At 39.0% G+C, this 5,722-nt stretch overlaps 1 pseudogene; it reads right to left on the reverse strand.

Annotated features, from left to right (window-relative positions):
• Positions 1-1,387: 1,387 nt before the first annotated feature.
• LOC100717418 (UAP56-interacting factor-like) lies at positions 1,388-3,648 on the reverse strand (annotated as a pseudogene).
• Between the last annotated feature and the right edge of the window lie 2,074 nt (positions 3,649-5,722).

The raw sequence follows: 5,722 nt of genomic DNA on the forward strand, positions 1-5,722 counted from the left end.
ATGGTGTCCTTAGAAAAAGGGAAAAAGTAAACATTCCAGGTGGCCGAGGCAAGGAAGAACACAAGTTTGAACTCACTTGGGAAACTCAGAGACTTAGCAAGACCTTGTCTCAAAATAGAAAATAAAAGAAATGTTGAGGATATAACTCAGTGTGAAGACCCTGGGTAGACTCAGAGGCATGCGTGGACCGATAACAGGGTCACATGGAGGCAGAGGGTTGGAGCGATGCATTTACAATCAAAGGAAGCTTGCTGGAAACAGAAGTTAGGAAAAGGCAAGGAGAGATTCCTCTATAGGTTTCAAAGGATACGTGGCCCGGTCAACACCTTGATTTTAGATTTCTAGCCCCCAGAACTGTGAGAATACATTGCTGATATATTTATTTTTATTTAGAGAAAAAAGCAAAACAGAAGAAAGGTAGACATATTACAGAATTTAAAAAAAACAGTAAGATCACTAGTTGACTACAGAAGTAGTAGTTCAAGTTACAAAATCAAAGCATAAAAAGTGGGCAATCAAACAATGACAGTACAAACTATTCTGTTGACTTTCTCTTTTTCTAGATGCTTGAGGCGTAGCATGAAGTTGTTTATTTGTGCTCATTCTGTTTTCTTGATGTGACAATTTATTGCTATCTATTTTCCTCTTATGACCACTTTCATTGCATTCCACAGGTTTCAGTATATTATATCTGCATTTTCATTGAAATGTAGGTATTGCTTAATTTCTTCTTTAATTTCATGTGTAATCCACTGATTGTTCAAGAGGTTGTTATTTAATTTGCATGCATTTATGCAGGTTTTGCAATGTCTTCTGCCATTAATCTCCAATTTAAGTGCGCTATGGTCTAATAATATGCATGGGATAATTTCAATCACTTTATATTTACCTAAGAATGTTTTATGGGCTAATATATGGAGATTGTCCCATGTGCAGCTGAGAAGAATGTGTATTCTGATGTGGTTGGGTGGATCACTCTGTAAATATCTACTGAGTTCATTTGTTCACTGGTTGGATTCCTTTCTGTTATTTCTCTGCTGACTTTCTGTCTAGTTGGTCTATCTCTTTGTGACAATGGGGTACTAAGGTCCCCTATTACAAAATGTGTTGTTGCTTATTTGGTTTTTCATATTTATTAGCACTAAAGATGTACAACTGCAGGGGTCTAACTTAACACCACCTGAAAAATGAACCAAGTTCAGATAGTTGTTAATCTTAAAAGCCAAAACTGGAACTCACATAAGGTTTCTAAAAATGTGTTTAATGAAGAAAAGACAACTGCACTTATTACATCAACCCTCTTAAAGGATAAATGACAGCAACAAAGGTACCTACCTGTATTACTGAGGACAAAGTTTTGCGATGGCAAAGCCTAAGAAGTGGGCAGAGGTGATAAGATCCTAAATATCACTATCATAAAAACAATTGATTTCTTTCTTTCTGTCTTCCATCTGCTGCATGAGGGACCAAGGAGGTCAACAGAAAATCGCTCTGTCTGGGCCAACCATGCAGTCTTTAAGAACAGTTAGGTATATTCCCTGTTACCTTTCAGGGCATTACTTTGTACACTTAAAAAGAACTGCAAAAATAAGAGTTATTTAGCCTTGTGAATATTTTAAGGTAAAGTTTCTTGAATTTCTGTGATGAACTCTTCAAGCAACTCAACTTTTCAACAAAGTCATCACTCAAAAGTTCCTTTGACATGGGATCTATCCACAGTGACAAAGCGTCTTCCCCCTTTGTTGGATGTGAGTGGCTCTTTGTTCCTTCAGGCTTCCAAACCATTCCTTCAAAGTCATCCCTGTCTCTTTCCCAACACTATTTATGTCAATTTGTAGAGGGACATTTTTAGGAACTTTCTTTACATCAGACTGTTCCCATTTTGTCAAGAATGACTGTACAGCTGTATGAGTTAATCGTGGTTTCTGAGCTATCGGGCACTGTACTGCTCTATGATTATCAATGGATACAGTCAAAATTCCTCCATTGGTGGTGGAAGTTCGACACTGGAGAGCTCTCTTTGCTGCTACATCCTCTAGCAGTTCTGTGTTCAACTGGGCCTGAACCTTCAGACCTCTCTGGAAAAGAAAAGTTGCCTGACGAGTATCTTTCTGATGCCTTAATTTATTTCCACTCCTGGTAAAATTAGCTGGAATGTTATTTTTCTGTTAAACTTGTTCAGTCTCTTGAGAACTGCAGTTGGTTTTCTTTGCACATCATTTTGTCTCAGAAGGTTTGCTTTCCTTTTTAACAATGGAAAATATCGTTCTATGTTCTTGTCGCTTACAGGAGGACGATGCATAGGACTACTTGTTTTTGAATTCCAGTTGCTTTTCTAGCTACAAGGCCAGTGATCACTTGGTAAGGACGTCTCTTCCCAGGCATTGCTTTTCCTCTTTTGCTCAGGCTAGTTTTACCCAAACCACAATTCTGCTGGGTTCCCCACCGTACTCTTACCCTGACCTGCCCAGCACTACTTTGCTGGAGTCTTCTGTTTAGTCTTGGAAACTTGTGCTTCTTTCCTTCCTTCCGATTCAATTTGATAATATCATCTAGAGACGTATCGATTTTGTCGAGGTTTTCATTGCTATGTGCTTTCAGGGCTGGCAACAGGGTCCCCGTGGCCTCTACCAATCCGGTACCAAACCGGTTCGTGGCACCGAGATGAGGCACTGAATTGTCAGCCGGTGAGGCCGGAGTCCCATTGATGATATTTTTATAAGCCACTCCTTGTGGCGCATTGTTATGGAAGCCCTAGGAGATGAATACACATGCCAAAGCTTCCTAACTAGAATGTGACAGAGCTGGAATTTGAACTCAGGTAGGAGTGATCCTAAGGCCAATGATCTCAATGAAATAGGATTTGTTTTTGAACAATGACCTTTATGACGCTTAGCTTATGGGAGGCTCTCTGCAAAGCACTTTGCTGGTATTTTCTTTTTTTTTTTTTTTAAATTTTATTTAAGGAGAAAAGAAAAAAAAAGCAGGGAAAGGGTACAAGTTATACAGATTTACAGAAAAAAAATGAACAGTAGGAAATCACTAGTTAATGGATTACATATTGTCATCTTAGAAATAATTGTTCAAGTCACAAAATTAGAGCTTGTAAAGTGGACATTCCATCAATGATACTGCAAACAGTTCTGTTCATTGATCCAATAAAACTCTGTGATATCATTTTCTATCTTATACACTTAAATATACATGCAGTTATATAGTTTGGAGCACTTTCTTTTCTTCTCTTTTGTACCATGACTATTACACATTTTGGGTTTCATTGCTCCCACGGTTCTTATTGCTTTTTTGGAAGAGAGTATAACCAAATGTGACATAACAGAACAGAATCGGTCAAGTCAAAAGGGTGGACATAATAGATAATGTAAAAACATAATACAAGGTGATCAACAATGGTTACCATAATGCCTCCCACTATCTCTAATAGAATTGCCTATATCATTAGTTATAATACAATTGAACAAAACAGTAAAGAACAAAACCGACAAAACCAAAACATTGGAGACATTGTAGGTCTTCAAAAGTAGACAAAAGTCAACAAGAATGGGCGTCATAATGAATCTCATTATCTTCACAGCTGATGCCTAAACTTTCGAACCTGATACTATCCAGCAAAACAGAATAGGGGAACATCAGTTAAAAACCAGATGGTGAGAGTAATACAGGGCTTTAAATCAAGGTAATGAAAAGTCAAAGTAGGTTACTATAATATATCCTGCTATTTTTTTTCCTTTAATTAAAAGGATAAAGATAAAAAAGTAAATAATGGAGTGGAGATTGAGATAAAAGAGGGCATAACAACGAAACAGCACAGATCAAAACATAACCATTTAAGCAGAATAGTGTTTCACCACCAGATAATCCTAACCTAAAAGTAGTTACCATATTGTTTCTTTCTTTGAAATCCTTGAGTACAACTTCGTATACTGTAGCATTAAGTATATCAAAACAATGTAAAACCATTCAAGAGAATGACAGCATTACAGAGTATTTAGAATCAACTAACAAAATGAACAATGGTTTCTGTATAATCTCCTTGTCTTTAAAAGGTTTTTGCTTATACTATCGTACATAATAAAATCCAATAAGATACAGCCTATTTAGACCATTGGAGACAGAAGGACAAAAGCTAGATGAGACTTCAAAACAAGATGATACTAAATCTGTATTACCTATTAAGATGTCATTTTCTCCAAAATAGCTGTTCCTATCATCCAATCTTCTCTGCCTCATTTCTGTTAAGCTCTTTTTCTGTCCGTAGCTGTCAGTTTGTCTTCTTCATTTTGTTCTCTGCTCCATTCGTTGTGGCCTCTCTGCCATTATTTCTGGATTCTTTGTATTTTTCTTTTTTTAGAATATCCTGCAATACTCTCTGTAGAGTTGAATTGGTGGTTGCAAATTCCCCCAGTTCCTCTTTATCCTGGAAGCACCTTGTTTTTCCATCAATTTCCAGGGACAGTTGTGCAGGATATCTCAATCTTGGCTGGAGATTATTATCTTTCAATGCTTGAATTATTTCCCCCCACGCTCTTCGTGATTTGATGGTTTGTGCAGAGAAATCTGCTGTAATTCTGATGGGTGTTCCCTTGTAGGTGGTCTGTTTCTTGTCTCTTACAGCTTTTAATATTCTGTTCTTGTATTGAATTTCTGGAATTTTTATTATTATATGCCTGGGTGTTGCTCTGTTTGGGTTGTAGGTAGCGGGGGTCCTGTATGCCTCATACATCTGAGTATCTTTACCTTTTGCTAAATTAGGAAAATTCTCCTGGATTATTTCTGTGAGTAGCTTTTGTAGTTCACTTGTTTGTGTCCCTACTTCTTCTTTTATGTTCTTAATCCTTAAGTTATGGATCCTCTTATCATCTTCTTGTCTTTGTATTATTGCTGTTTGTTTCTTTGTTATTTTTAAGAAGTTTTTCATTTCATTCTCCCATATTACAAGTCTGCCCTCCAGTTCAGATAGTCTGTCCTTAGTTTCTTTCAAGCTGTTATGCCAGTCTTCTATAGACTTCTTAGTATCTTGGTAGTCCCTTTGAACCTGCTTCACGTATTCTATGCTTTCTCTGTTTTCTCCGTCAAACAATTCTCCCCTTTTTTTCTGTTCTTCCATTCCACCACCTGTTTTTTCTTGGGTGGTACTTAGCATTTCTCTAACTATTCTGCATACTTCTAGCTTCAGGTCATTGATAACTTCATTCCTGAATTGGTCTATGAGGCTCTCTATATGGTGCCTTATGTGTATTGGTGTGGTGTCTGCTATTGCCTGTTTCTCAGAATTGGGGGCCGAGGAGCCTTTCTTGTTGCTGCCTCTTCCCATGCTGCCTCTTCTTCTCTGTTCCTTATATATGCAAGCTTATATAAGAGGCCCAGCTTCTCTCCCAGTCAGCCACAGCCTGATCGAATTGCGCCAGTTAGGTGTTCCCGCTCACCGCTGCGCACCAGGGAGTTACGGACCAGGCAGCCTACGCGTCACCCCTCCTGGCCACCGTCAGGCTCTGGGATCTGGGTTGGGACAGCCTACCAGGTCCGCCGGCAGCGTCACACAGGTCAGGCACTTTTCACCAATCCCGCCCGAGAGGGGGATGTGTGGCTGGAGTCCCACCGCGCCCTGCTCCCGCAGGACTGCCCGGGCCCAGAAAGTCCTCTGCTGGAGTCAAACTGTGGTAGAGTGTCAGTTTCTCTCACTCACCTCACCACAAGTCAGTGC

Source organism: Cavia porcellus, unplaced genomic scaffold (assembly GCF_034190915.1).
Source record: "Cavia porcellus strain 051 isolate PalLab524CR breed Dunkin Hartley unplaced genomic scaffold, mCavPor4.1 scaffold_16, whole genome shotgun sequence".
NCBI lineage: Eukaryota > Metazoa > Chordata > Mammalia > Rodentia > Caviidae > Cavia > Cavia porcellus.